Source organism: Electrophorus electricus, chromosome 1, assembly GCF_013358815.1.
Source record: "Electrophorus electricus isolate fEleEle1 chromosome 1, fEleEle1.pri, whole genome shotgun sequence".
Lineage (NCBI taxonomy): Eukaryota > Metazoa > Chordata > Actinopteri > Gymnotiformes > Gymnotidae > Electrophorus > Electrophorus electricus.
Genome location: NC_049535.1, coordinates 5,064,984 through 5,079,783, shown reverse-complemented (window position 1 = coordinate 5,079,783; position 14,800 = coordinate 5,064,984). Strand labels below are relative to the sequence as shown.

General features: G+C 50.3%; 1 protein-coding gene across 1 annotated transcript in view; it reads left to right on the top strand.

Annotated features, from left to right (window-relative positions):
• igf1rb (insulin-like growth factor 1b receptor) overlaps nucleotides 1-14,800 on the top strand; it is a 74,036-nt gene that overhangs the window by 51,112 nt on the left and 8,124 nt on the right. The gene's annotated exons all lie outside the window — the stretch shown is intronic.

The following is a 14,800-nucleotide window of genomic DNA, read 5'->3' as shown; positions in this document are numbered from 1 at the left end:
AGAAGGGAGAGAGAGAGAGAGAGAGAGAGGACTAGATGAGAAGGGGGAGAGAGAGAGAGAGGACTAGATGAGAAGGGGGAGAGAGAGAGAGAGGACTAGATGAGAAGGGGGAGAGAGAGAGAGAGGACTAGATGAGAAGGGGGAGAGAGAGAGAGAGGACTAGATGAGAAGGGGGAGAGAGAGAGAGAGGACTAGATGAGAAGGGGGAGAGAGAGAGGACTAGATGAGAAGGGGGAGAGAGAGAGAGAGGACTAGATGAGAAGGGGGAGAGAGAGAGAGAGGACTAGATGAGAAGGGGGGAGAGAGAGAGAGGACTAGATGAGAAGGGGAGAGAGAGAGAGAGGACTAGATGAGAAGGGGAGAGAGAGAGAGAGGACTAGATGAGAAGGGGAGAGAGAGAGAGAGGACTAGATGAGAAGGGGGGAGAGAGAGAGAGGACTAGATGAGAAGGGGGAGAGAGAGAGAGAGGACTAGATGAGAAGGGGGAGAGAGAGAGAGAGGACTAGATGAGAAGGGGGAGAGAGAGAGAGGACTAGATGAGAAGGGAGAGAGAGAGAGAGAGGACTAGAGAGAGAGAGAGAGAGGACTAGATGAGAAGCGAGAGAGAGAGAGAGGACTAGATGAGAAGGGAGAGAGAGAGAGGACTAGATGAGAAGGGAGAGAGAGAGGACTAGATGAGAAGAGAGAGAGAGAGGACTAGATGAGAAGGGAGAGAGAGAGAGAGAGGACTAGATGAGAGAGAGAGAGAGGACTAGATGAGAAGCGAGAGAGAGAGAGGACTAGATGAGAAGGGAGAGAGAGAGAGAGAGGACTAGATGAGAAGGGAGAGAGAGAGAGGACTAGATGAGAAGGGAGAGAGAGAGAGGACTAGATGAGAAGGGAGAGAAAGAGAGGACTAGATGAGAAGGGAGAGAGAGAGGACTAGATGAGAAGGGAGAGAGAGAGAGGACTAGATGAGAAGGGAGAGAGAGAGGACTAGATGAGAAGAGAGAGAGAGAGAGGACTAGATGAGAAGGGAGAGAGAGAGAGGACTAGATGAGAAGGGAGAGAGAGAGAGGACTAGATGAGAAGGGAGAGAGAGAGAGAGAGGACTAGATGAGAAGGGAGAGAGAGAGAGAGAGGACTAGATGAGAAGGGAGAGAGAGAGAGAGAGGACTAGATGAGAAGGGAGAGAGAGAGAGGACTAGATGAGAAGGGAGAGAGAGAGAGGACTAGATGAGAAGGGAGAGAGAGAGAGAGAGAGGACTAGATGAGAAGGGAGAGAGAGAGAGAGAGGACTAGATGAGAAGGGAGAGAGAGAGAGAGAGGACTAGATGAGAAGGGAGAGAGAGAGAGAGAGAGGACTAGATGAGAAGGGAGAGAGAGAGAGAGAGGACTAGATGAGAAGGGAGAGAGAGAGAGAGAGGACTAGATGAGAAGGGAGAGAGAGAGAGAGAGGACTAGATGAGAAGGGAGAGAGAGAGAGAGGACTAGATGAGAAGGGAGAGAGAGAGAGAGAGAGGACTAGATGAGAAGGGAGAGAGAGAGAGAGGACTAGATGAGAAGGGAGAGAGAGAGAGAGGACTAGATGAGAAGGGAGAGAGAGAGAGAGAGGACTAGATGAGAAGGGAGAGAGAGAGAGAGAGAGGACTAGATGAGAAGGGAGAGAGAGAGAGAGGACTAGATGAGAAGGGAGAGAGAGAGAGAGGACTAGATGAGAAGGGAGAGAGAGAGAGAGGACTAGATGAGAAGGGAGAGAGAGAGAGAGGACTAGATGAGAAGGGAGAGAGAGAGAGAGGACTAGATGAGAAGGGAGAGAGAGGACTAGATGAGAAGGGAGAGAGGACTAGATGAGAAGGGAGAGAGAGAGAGGACTAGATGAGAAGGGAGAGAGAGAGAGGACTAGATGAGAAGGGAGAGAGAGAGAGAGGACTAGATGAGAAGGGAGAGAGAGAGAGGACTAGATGAGAAGGGAGAGAGAGAGAGGACTAGATGAGAAGGGAGAGAGAGAGAGGACTAGATGAGAAGGGAGAGAGAGAGAGAGAGGACTAGATGAGAAGGAGAGAGAGAGAGAGGACTAGATGAGAAGGAGAGAGAGAGAGAGGACTAGATGAGAAGGGAGAGAGAGAGAGGACTAGATGAGAAGGGAGAGAGAGAGAGAGGACTAGATGAGAAGGGAGAGAGAGAGAGGACTAGATGAGAAGGGAGAGAGAGAGAGGACTAGATGAGAAGGGAGAGAGAGAGAGAGGACTAGATGAGAAGGGAGAGAGAGAGAGAGAGGACTAGATGAGAAGGGAGAGAGAGAGAGGACTAGATGAGAAGGGAGAGAGAGAGAGGACTAGATGAGAAGGGAGAGAGAGAGAGGACTAGATGAGAAGGGAGAGAGAGAGAGGACTAGATGAGAAGGGAGAGAGAGAGAGAGAGAGGACTAGATGAGAAGGGAGAGAGAGAGAGAGAGGACTAGATGAGAAGGGAGAGAGAGAGAGAGAGAGGACTAGATGAGAAGGGAGAGAGAGAGAGAGGACTAGATGAGAAGGGAGAGAGAGAGAGAGGACTAGATGAGAAGGGAGAGAGAGAGAGAGAGAGGACTAGATGAGAAGGGAGAGAGAGAGAGAGAGAGAGGACTAGATGAGAAGGGAGAGAGAGAGAGAGAGGACTAGATGAGAAGGGAGAGAGAGAGAGAGAGAGAGGACTAGATGAGAAGGGAGAGAGAGAGAGAGGACTAGATGAGAAGGGAGAGAGAGAGAGGACTAGATGAGAAGGGAGAGAGAGAGAGAGGACTAGATGAGAAGGGAGAGAGAGAGAGAGGACTAGATGAGAAGGGAGAGAGAGAGAGAGGACTAGATGAGAAGGGAGAGAGAGAGAGAGGACTAGATGAGAAGGGAGAGAGAGAGAGAGGACTAGATGAGAAGGGAGAGAGAGAGAGAGAGGACTAGATGAGAAGGGAGAGAGAGAGAGGACTAGATGAGAAGGGAGAGAGAGAGAGAGGACTAGATGAGAAGGGAGAGAGAGAGAGAGGACTAGATGAGAAGGGAGAGAGAGAGAGGACTAGATGAGAAGGGAGAGAGAGAGAGAGGACTAGATGAGAAGGGAGAGAGAGAGAGAGGTCTAGATGAGAAGGGAGAGAGAGAGAGAGGACTAGATGAGAAGGGAGAGAGAGAGAGAGGACTAGATGAGAAGGGAGAGAGAGAGAGAGGACTAGATGAGAAGGGAGAGAGAGAGAGAGGACTAGATGAGAAGGGAGAGAGAGAGAGAGGACTAGATGAGAAGGGAGAGAGAGAGAGAGGACTAGATGAGAAGGGAGAGAGAGAGAGAGGACTAGATGAGAAGGGAGAGAGAGAGAGAGGACTAGATGAGAAGGGAGAGAGAGAGAGAGGACTAGATGAGAAGGGAGAGAGAGAGAGAGGACTAGATGAGAAGGGAGAGAGAGAGAGAGGACTAGATGAGAAGGGAGAGAGAGAGAGAGGACTAGATGAGAAGGGAGAGAGAGAGAGAGGACTAGATGAGAAGGGAGAGAGAGAGAGAGGACTAGATGAGAAGGGAGAGAGAGAGAGAGAGGACTAGATGAGAAGGGAGAGAGAGAGAGGACTAGATGAGAAGGGAGAGAGAGAGAGGACTAGATGAGAAGGGAGAGAGAGAGAGGACTAGATGAGAAGGGAGAGAGAGAGAGAGGACTAGATGAGAAGGGAGAGAGAGAGAGAGAGGACTAGATGAGAAGGGAGAGAGAGAGAGAGAGAGGACTAGATGAGAAGGGGGAGAGAGAGGACTAGATGAGAAGGGAGAGAGAGAGAGAGAGGACTAGATGAGAAGGGAGAGAGAGAGAGAGAGAGAGAGAGGACTAGATGAGAAGGGAGAGAGAGAGAGAGACTAGATGAGAAGGACTAGATGAGAAGAGGACTAGATGAGAGAGAGAGAGAGAGAGAGGACTAGATGAGAAGGGAGAGAGAGAGAGCGAGGACTAGATGAGAAGGGGGGAGAGAGAGAGGACTAGATGAGAAGGGGGAGAGAGAGAGAGAGGACTAGATGAGAAGGGAGAGAGAGAGAGAGAGGACTAGATGAGAAGGGAGAGAGAGAGAGAGGACTAGATGAGAAGGGAGAGAGAGGACTAGATGAGAAGGGAGAGAGAGAGAGAGGACTAGATGAGAAGGGGGAGAGAGAGAGAGAGGACTAGATGAGAAGGGAGAGAGAGAGAGAGGACTAGATGAGAAGGGAGAGAGAGAGAGAGGACTAGATGAGAAGGGGAGAGAGAGAGAGGACTAGATGAGAAGGGGAGAGAGAGAGAGAGGACTAGATGAGAAGGGGGAGAGAGAGAGAGAGGACTAGATGAGAAGGGGGAGAGAGAGGACTAGATGAGAAGGGAGAGAGAGAGAGAGGACTAGATGAGAAGGGAGAGAGAGAGAGAGAGGACTAGATGAGAAGGGAGAGAGAGAGAGAGGACTAGATGAGAAGGGAGAGAGAGAGAGGACTAGATGAGAAGGGAGAGAGAGAGAGAGGACTAGATGAGAAGGGAGAGAGAGAGAGAGGACTAGATGAGAAGGGAGAGAGAGAGAGAGGACTAGATGAGAAGGGAGAGAGAGAGAGAGGACTAGATGAGAAGGGAGAGAGAGAGAGAGAGGACTAGATGAGAAGGGAGAGAGAGAGAGAGAGGACTAGATGAGAAGGGAGAGAGAGAGAGAGGACTAGATGAGAAGGGAGAGAGAGAGAGAGAGGACTAGATGAGAAGGGAGAGAGAGAGAGAGGACTAGATGAGAAGGGAGAGAGAGAGAGAGGACTAGATGAGAAGGGAGAGAGAGAGAGAGGACTAGATGAGAAGGGAGAGAGAGAGAGAGGACTAGATGAGAAGGGAGAGAGAGAGAGAGGACTAGATGAGAAGGGAGAGAGAGAGAGAGGACTAGATGAGAAGGGAGAGAGAGAGAGAGGACTAGATGAGAAGGGAGAGAGAGAGAGAGGACTAGATGAGAAGGGAGAGAGAGAGAGAGGACTAGATGAGAAGGAGAGAGAGAGGACTAGATGAGAAGGAGAGAGAGAGGACTAGATGAGAAGGGAGAGAGAGAGAGAGGACTAGATGAGAAGGGAGAGAGAGAGAGAGGACTAGATGAGAAGGGAGAGAGAGAGAGAGGACTAGATGAGAAGGGAGAGAGAGGACTAGATGAGAAGGGAGAGAGAGAGAGAGGACTAGATGAGAAGGGAGAGAGAGAGAGAGGACTAGATGAGAAGGGAGAGAGAGAGAGAGGACTAGATGAGAAGGGAGAGAGAGAGAGAGGACTAGATGAGAAGGGAGAGAGAGAGAGGACTAGATGAGAAGGGAGAGAGAGAGAGAGGACTAGATGAGAAGGGAGAGAGAGAGAGAGGACTAGATGAGAAGGGAGAGAGAGAGAGAGGACTAGATGAGAAGGGAGAGAGAGAGAGAGGACTAGATGAGAAGGGAGAGAGAGAGAGAGGACTAGATGAGAAGGGAGAGAGAGAGAGAGGACTAGATGAGAAGGGAGAGAGAGAGAGAGGACTAGATGAGAAGGGAGAGAGAGAGAGAGGACTAGATGAGAAGGGAGAGAGAGAGAGAGGACTAGATGAGAAGGGAGAGAGAGAGAGAGGACTAGATGAGAAGGGAGAGAGAGAGAGAGGACTAGATGAGAAGGGAGAGAGAGAGAGAGAGGACTAGATGAGAAGGGAGAGAGAGAGAGAGAGGACTAGATGAGAAGGGAGAGAGAGAGAGAGAGGACTAGATGAGAAGGGAGAGAGAGAGAGAGAGGACTAGATGAGAAGGGAGAGAGAGAGAGAGAGGACTAGATGAGAAGGGAGAGAGAGAGAGAGGACTAGATGAGAAGGGAGAGAGAGAGAGAGGACTAGATGAGAAGGGAGAGAGAGAGAGAGGACTAGATGAGAAGGGAGAGAGAGAGAGAGGACTAGATGAGAAGGGAGAGAGAGAGAGAGGACTAGATGAGAAGGGAGAGAGAGAGAGAGGACTAGATGAGAAGGGGGGAGAGAGAGAGAGGACTAGATGAGAAGGGAGAGAGAGAGAGAGGACTAGATGAGAAGGGAGAGAGAGAGAGGACTAGATGAGAAGGGAGAGAGAGAGAGAGGACTAGATGAGAAGGGGGAGAGAGAGAGAGGACTAGATGAGAAGGGAGAGAGAGAGAGAGGACTAGATGAGAAGGGAGAGAGAGAGAGAGGACTAGATGAGAAGGGAGAGAGAGAGAGAGGACTAGATGAGAAGGGAGAGAGAGAGAGGACTAGATGAGAAGGGAGAGAGAGAGAGAGGACTAGATGAGAAGGGAGAGAGAGAGAGAGGACTAGATGAGAAGGGAGAGAGAGAGAGAGGACTAGATGAGAAGGGAGAGAGAGAGAGAGGACTAGATGAGAAGGGAGAGAGAGAGAGAGGACTAGATGAGAAGGGAGAGAGAGAGAGAGGACTAGATGAGAAGGGAGAGAGAGAGAGAGGACTAGATGAGAAGGGAGAGAGAGAGAGAGGACTAGATGAGAAGGGAGAGAGAGAGAGGACTAGATGAGAAGGGAGAGAGAGAGAGGACTAGATGAGAAGGGAGAGAGAGAGAGGACTAGATGAGAAGGGAGAGAGAGAGAGAGGACTAGATGAGAAGGGAGAGAGAGAGAGAGGACTAGATGAGAAGGGAGAGAGAGAGAGAGGACTAGATGAGAAGGGAGAGAGAGAGAGAGGACTAGATGAGAAGGGAGAGAGAGAGAGAGAGAGAGAGAGAGAGAGGACTAGATGAGAAGGGAGAGAGAGAGAGAGAGGACTAGATGAGAAGGGAGAGAGAGAGAGAGAGAGAGAGGACTAGATGAGAAGGGAGAGAGAGAGAGAGAGGACTAGATGAGAAGGGAGAGAGAGAGAGAGGACTAGATGAGAAGGGAGAGAGAGAGAGGACTAGATGAGAAGGGGGAGAGAGAGAGAGAGGACTAGATGAGAAGGGAGAGAGAGAGAGAGGACTAGATGAGAAGGGGGAGAGAGAGAGAGAGGACTAGATGAGAAGGGAGAGAGAGAGAGAGGACTAGATGAGAAGGGAGAGAGAGAGAGGACTAGATGAGAAGGGGAGAGAGAGAGAGGACTAGATGAGAAGGGGGAGAGAGAGAGAGAGGACTAGATGAGAAGGGGGAGAGAGAGAGAGAGGACTAGATGAGAAGGGGGAGAGAGAGAGAGGACTAGATGAGAAGGGGGAGAGAGAGAGAGGACTAGATGAGAAGGGAGAGAGAGAGAGAGGACTAGATGAGAAGGGGGAGAGAGAGAGAGAGAGAGAGGACTAGATGAGAAGGGAGAGAGAGAGAGAGGACTAGATGAGAGAGAGAGAGAGAGGACTAGATGAGAAGGGAGAGAGAGAGAGGACTAGATGAGAAGGGAGAGAGAGAGAGAGAGGACTAGATGAGAAGGGAGAGAGAGAGAGGACTAGATGAGAAGGGAGAGAGAGAGAGAGAGGACTAGATGAGAAGGGAGAGAGAGAGAGAGGACTAGATGAGAAGGGAGAGAGAGAGAGAGGACTAGATGAGAAGGGAGAGAGAGAGAGAGGACTAGATGAGAAGGGAGAGAGAGAGAGAGAGGACTAGATGAGAAGGGAGAGAGAGAGAGAGGACTAGATGAGAAGGGAGAGAGAGAGAGAGAGGACTAGATGAGAAGGGAGAGAGAGAGAGAGAGGACTAGATGAGAAGGGAGAGAGAGAGAGAGAGGACTAGATGAGAAGGAGAGAGAGAGAGAGGACTAGATGAGAAGGGAGAGAGAGAGAGAGGACTAGATGAGAAGGGAGAGAGAGAGAGAGGACTAGATGAGAAGGGAGAGAGAGAGAGGACTAGATGAGAAGGGAGAGAGAGAGAGGACTAGATGAGAAGGGAGAGAGAGAGAGAGGACTAGATGAGAGGGAGAGAGAGAGAGAGGACTAGATGAGAAGGGAGAGAGAGAGAGAGGACTAGATGAGAAGGGAGAGAGAGAGAGAGGACTAGATGAGAAGGGAGAGAGAGAGAGAGGACTAGATGAGAAGGGAGAGAGAGAGAGAGGACTAGATGAGAAGGGAGAGAGAGAGAGAGGACTAGATGAGAAGGGAGAGAGAGAGAGAGGACTAGATGAGAAGGGAGAGAGAGAGAGAGGACTAGATGAGAAGGGAGAGAGAGAGAGAGGACTAGATGAGAAGGGAGAGAGAGAGAGAGGACTAGATGAGAAGGGAGAGAGAGAGAGAGGACTAGATGAGAAGGGAGAGAGAGAGAGAGGACTAGATGAGAAGGGAGAGAGAGAGAGAGGACTAGATGAGAAGGGAGAGAGAGAGAGGACTAGATGAGAAGGGAGAGAGAGAGAGGACTAGATGAGAAGGGAGAGAGAGAGAGAGGACTAGATGAGAAGGGAGAGAGAGAGAGGACTAGATGAGAAGGGAGAGAGAGAGAGGACTAGATGAGAAGGGAGAGAGAGAGAGAGAGAGGACTAGATGAGAAGGGAGAGAGAGAGAGAGAGAGAGAGAGGACTAGATGAGAAGGGAGAGAGAGAGAGAGAGAGAGAGAGGACTAGATGAGAAGGGAGAGAGAGAGAGAGAGAGAGAGAGAGGACTAGATGAGAAGGGAGAGAGAGAGAGCGAGGACTAGATGAGAAGGGGGAGAGAGAGAGAGGACTAGATGAGAAGGGGGAGAGAGAGAGAGGACTAGATGAGAAGGGGGAGAGAGAGAGAGGACTAGATGAGAAGGGAGAGAGAGAGAGAGGACTAGATGAGAAGGGGAGAGAGAGAGAGAGGACTAGATGAGAAGGGGAGAGAGAGAGAGAGGACTAGATGAGAAGGGGAGAGAGAGAGAGAGGACTAGATGAGAAGGGAGAGAGAGAGAGAGGACTAGATGAGAAGGGGAGAGAGAGAGAGGACTAGATGAGAACGGGAGAGAGAGAGAGAGGACTAGATGAGAAGGGGAGAGAGAGAGAGAGGACTAGATGAGAAGGGAGAGAGAGAGAGAGGACTAGATGAGAAGGGAGAGAGAGAGAGAGAGGACTAGATGAGAAGGGAGAGAGAGAGAGAGGACTAGATGAGAAGGAGAGAGAGAGAGAGGACTAGATGAGAAGGCGAGAGAGAGAGAGGACTAGATGAGAAGGGAGAGAGAGAGAGAGAGGACTAGATGAGAAGGGAGAGAGAGAGAGAGAGGACTAGATGAGAAGGGAGAGAGAGAGAGAGAGGACTAGATGAGAAGGGAGAGAGAGAGAGGACTAGATGAGAAGGGAGAGAGAGAGAGAGAGAGGACTAGATGAGAAGGGAGAGAGAGAGAGAGAGGACTAGATGAGAAGGGAGAGAGAGAGAGAGGACTAGATGAGAAGGGAGAGAGAGAGAGAGAGGACTAGATGAGAAGGGAGAGAGAGAGAGAGAGGACTAGATGAGAAGGGAGAGAGAGAGAGAGGACTAGATGAGAAGGGAGAGAGAGAGAGAGAGGACTAGATGAGAAGGGAGAGAGAGAGAGAGGACTAGATGAGAAGGGAGAGAGAGAGAGAGGACTAGATGAGAAGGGAGAGAGAGAGAGAGGACTAGATGAGAAGGGAGAGAGAGAGAGAGGACTAGATGAGAAGGGAGAGAGAGAGAGAGGACTAGATGAGAAGGGAGAGAGAGAGAGAGGACTAGATGAGAAGGGAGAGAGAGAGAGAGGACTAGATGAGAAGGGAGAGAGAGAGAGGACTAGATGAGAAGGGAGAGAGAGAGAGAGGACTAGATGAGAAGGGAGAGAGAGAGAGAGGACTAGATGAGAAGGGAGAGAGAGAGAGAGGACTAGATGAGAAGGGAGAGAGAGAGAGAGGACTAGATGAGAAGGGAGAGAGAGAGAGGACTAGATGAGAAGGGAGAGAGAGAGAGGACTAGATGAGAAGGGAGAGAGAGAGAGGACTAGATGAGAAGGGAGAGAGAGAGAGGACTAGATGAGAAGGGAGAGAGAGAGAGGACTAGATGAGAAGGGAGAGAGAGAGAGAGGACTAGATGAGAAGGGAGAGAGAGAGAGAGGACTAGATGAGAAGGGAGAGAGAGAGAGGACTAGATGAGAAGGGAGAGAGAGAGAGAGGACTAGATGAGAAGGGAGAGAGAGAGAGAGGACTAGATGAGAAGGGAGAGAGAGAGAGAGGACTAGATGAGAAGGGAGAGAGAGAGAGAGGACTAGATGAGAAGGGAGAGAGAGAGAGAGGACTAGATGAGAAGGGAGAGAGAGAGAGAGGACTAGATGAGAAGGGAGAGAGAGAGAGAGGACTAGATGAGAAGGGAGAGAGAGAGAGAGGACTAGATGAGAAGGGAGAGAGAGAGAGGACTAGATGAGAAGGGAGAGAGAGAGAGAGGACTAGATGAGAAGGGAGAGAGAGAGAGAGAGGACTAGATGAGAAGGGAGAGAGAGAGAGAGGACTAGATGAGAAGGGAGAGAGAGAGAGGACTAGATGAGAAGGGAGAGAGAGGACTAGATGAGAAGGGAGAGAGAGAGGACTAGATGAGAAGGGAGAGAGAGAGAGGACTAGATGAGAAGGGAGAGAGAGGACTAGATGAGAAGGGAGAGAGAGAGGACTAGATGAGAAGGGAGAGAGAGAGGACTAGATGAGAAGGGAGAGAGAGAGAGGACTAGATGAGAAGGGGGAGAGAGAGAGAGAGGACTAGATGAGAAGGGAGAGAGAGAGAGAGAGGACTAGATGAGAAGGGAGAGAGAGAGAGGACTAGATGAGAAGGGAGAGAGAGAGAGGACTAGATGAGAAGGGAGAGAGAGAGAGAGGACTAGATGAGAAGGGAGAGAGAGAGAGAGAGGACTAGATGAGAAGGGAGAGAGAGAGAGAGGACTAGATGAGAAGGGAGAGAGAGAGAGAGAGGACTAGATGAGAAGGGAGAGAGAGAGAGGACTAGATGAGAAGGGAGAGAGAGAGAGAGGACTAGATGAGAAGGGAGAGAGAGAGAGAGGACTAGATGAGAAGGGAGAGAGAGAGAGGACTAGATGAGAAGGGAGAGAGAGGACTAGATGAGAAGGGAGAGAGAGAGAGAGGACTAGATGAGAAGGGAGAGAGAGGACTAGATGAGAAGGGAGAGAGAGGACTAGATGAGAAGCGAGAGAGAGAGAGGACTAGATGAGAAGGGAGAGAGAGAGAGGACTAGATGAGAAGGGAGAGAGAGAGAGAGAGGACTAGATGAGAAGGGAGAGAGAGAGAGGACTAGATGAGAAGGGAGAGAGAGAGAGGACTAGATGAGAAGGGAGAGAGAGAGAGAGGACTAGATGAGAAGGGAGAGAGAGAGAGAGGACTAGATGAGAAGGGAGAGAGAGAGAGAGAGAGGACTAGATGAGAAGGGAGAGAGAGAGAGGACTAGATGAGAAGGGAGAGAGAGAGAGGACTAGATGAGAAGGGAGAGAGAGAGAGAGGACTAGATGAGAAGGGAGAGAGAGAGAGAGGACTAGATGAGAAGGGAGAGAGAGAGAGAGAGAGGACTAGATGAGAAGGGAGAGAGAGAGAGAGGACTAGATGAGAAGGGAGAGAGAGAGAGAGAGAGAGAGGACTAGATGAGAAGGGAGAGAGAGAGAGAGGACTAGATGAGAAGGGAGAGAGAGAGAGAGAGGACTAGATGAGAAGGGAGAGAGAGAGAGGACTAGATGAGAAGGGAGAGAGAGAGAGAGGACTAGATGAGAAGGGAGAGAGAGAGGACTAGATGAGAAGGGAGAGAGAGAGAGAGAGGACTAGATGAGAAGGGAGAGAGAGAGAGAGGACTAGATGAGAAGGGAGAGAGAGGACTAGATGAGAAGCGAGAGAGAGAGAGGACTAGATGAGAAGGGAGAGAGAGAGAGAGAGGACTAGATGAGAAGGGAGAGAGAGAGAGGACTAGATGAGAAGGGAGAGAGAGAGAGAGGACTAGATGAGAAGGGAGAGAGAGAGAGAGGACTAGATGAGAAGGGAGAGAGAGAGAGAGGACTAGATGAGAAGGGAGAGAGAGAGAGAGAGAGGACTAGATGAGAAGGGAGAGAGAGAGAGAGGACTAGATGAGAAGGGAGAGAGAGAGAGAGAGAGAGAGGACTAGATGAGAAGGGAGAGAGAGAGAGAGAGGACTAGATGAGAAGGGGGAGAGAGAGAGAGAGGATTAGATGAGAAGGGGGAGAGAGAGAGAGAGGACTAGATGAGAAGGGGGAGAGAGAGAGAGAGGACTAGATGAGAAGGGGGAGAGAGAGAGAGAGGACTAGATGAGAAGGGGGAGAGAGAGAGAGAGGACTAGATGAGAAGGGGGAGAGAGAGAGAGAGGACTAGATGAGAAGGGGGAGAGAGAGAGAGAGGACTAGATGAGAAGGGGGAGAGAGAGAGAGGACTAGATGAGAAGGGGGAGAGAGAGAGAGAGGACTAGATGAGAAGGGGGAGAGAGAGAGAGAGGACTAGATGAGAAGGGGGAGAGAGAGAGAGAGAGGACTAGATGAGAAGGGGGAGAGAGAGAGAGAGGACTAGATGAGAAGGGGGAGAGAGAGAGAGAGGACTAGATGAGAAGGGGGAGAGAGAGAGAGAGGACTAGATGAGAAGGGGGAGAGAGAGAGAGAGGACTAGATGAGAAGGGGGAGAGAGAGAGAGAGGACTAGATGAGAAGGGAGAGAGAGAGAGAGAGGACTAGATGAGAAGGGGGAGAGAGAGAGAGAGGACTAGATGAGAAGGGGGAGAGAGAGAGAGAGGACTAGATGAGAAGGGGGAGAGAGAGAGAGAGGACTAGATGAGAAGAGAGAGAGAGAGAGGACTAGATGAGAAGGGGGAGAGAGAGAGAGAGGACTAGATGAGAAGGGAGAGAGAGAGAGAGAGAGGACTAGAGAGAGAGAGAGAGAGGACTAGATGAGAAGCGAGAGAGAGAGAGGACTAGATGAGAAGGGAGAGAGAGAGAGAGGACTAGATGAGAAGGGAGAGAGAGAGAGAGGACTAGATGAGAAGGGAGAGAGAGAGAGAGGACTAGATGAGAAGGGAGAGAGAGAGAGAGAGAGGACTAGATGAGAAGGGAGAGAGAGAGAGGACTAGATGAGAAGGGAGAGAGAGAGAGAGGACTAGATGAGAAGGGAGAGAGAGAGAGAGGACTAGATGAGAAGGGAGAGAGAGAGGACTAGATGAGAAGGGAGAGAGAGAGAGGACTAGATGAGAAGGGAGAGAGAGAGAGGACTAGATGAGAAGGGAGAGAGAGAGGACTAGATGAGAAGGGAGAGAGAGAGAGGACTAGATGAGAAGGGAGAGAGAGAGAGGACTAGATGAGAAGGGAGAGAGAGAGAGGACTAGATGAGAAGGGAGAGAGAGAGAGGACTAGATGAGAAGGGAGAGAGAGAGAGGACTAGATGAGAAGGGAGAGAGAGAGAGAGGACTAGATGAGAAGGGAGAGAGAGAGAGGACTAGATGAGAAGGGAGAGAGAGAGAGAGGACTAGATGAGAAGGGAGAGAGAGAGAGAGGACTAGATGAGAAGGGAGAGAGAGAGAGAGGACTAGATGAGAAGGGAGAGAGAGAGAGAGGACTAGATGAGAAGGGAGAGAGAGAGGACTAGATGAGAAGGGAGAGAGAGAGAGGACTAGATGAGAAGGGAGAGAGAGAGAGGACTAGATGAGAAGGGAGAGAGAGAGAGGACTAGATGAGAAGGGAGAGAGAGAGAGAGGACTAGATGAGAAGGGAGAGAGAGAGAGAGAGAGGACTAGATGAGAAGGGAGAGAGAGAGAGAGAGGACTAGATGAGAAGGGAGAGAGAGAGAGAGAGGACTAGATGAGAAGGGAGAGAGAGAGAGAGAGGACTAGATGAGAAGGGAGAGAGAGAGAGAGAGGACTAGATGAGAAGGGAGAGAGAGAGAGAGGACTAGATGAGAAGGGAGAGAGAGAGAGAGGACTAGATGAGAAGGGAGAGAGAGAGAGAGGACTAGATGAGAAGGGAGAGAGAGAGAGAGGACTAGATGAGAAGGGAGAGAGAGAGAGAGGACTAGATGAGAAGGGAGAGAGAGAGAGGACTAGATGAGAAGGGAGAGAGAGAGAGAGAGGACTAGATGAGAAGGGAGAGAGAGAGAGAGAGAGGACTAGATGAGAAGGGAGAGAGAGAGAGAGAGAGGACTAGATGAGAAGGGAGAGAGAGAGAGAGAGAGGACTAGATGAGAAGGGAGAGAGAGAGAGAGAGGACTAGATGAGAAGGGAGAGAGAGAGAGAGGACTAGATGAGAAGGGAGAGAGAGAGAGAGAGGACTAGATGAGAAGGGAGAGAGAGAGAGAGAGGACTAGATGAGAAGGGAGAGAGAGAGAGAGAGAGAGAGAGAGAGAGAGAGAGAGAGAGAGAGAGGACTAGATGAGAAGGGAGAGAGAGAGAGAGGACTAGATGAGAAGGCTGACAGTGGGAAGTGGGGGGTCCAAGGACTAAGGTAGCTGAAGAGAAGATAGTGAAGGGCCCTGTGTGAGTTGTAGGGATAAATAATGAGTGTGTTTTATGCTTAAACTTTAGGGTGAGAAAGAGGAACGTGACTCCAGTAAAGAGACAAAAGGCTAGAAAATACTTCATCTCCTGTTCTGAGGTGTCCAGGTTGGGAGACATTTGTCTGGAGAGGGCATGTGAAACACTTACCATCTGTAGGTTATTTAGTGGCAAAGCGCTCCCAGAGAGCTGAGGGGTGTGTGTGTGTGTGTGTGTGTGTGTGTGTGTGTGTGTGTGTGTGTGTGTGTGTGTGTGTGTGTGTGTGTGTGTGTGTGTGTGTGTGTGTGTGTGTGTGTGTGTGTGTGTGTGTGTGTGTGTGTGTGTGTGTGTGTGTGTGTGTGTTTTGTTTTGTTTGTCGGGGGATATGGTGTCCTTTCCAGATCATCTGAGGACAGAGTCTGTGCTTGCTTTGGCAAAGAAGTGTGTCACTCGCTCCCTTGGGGGGGATTA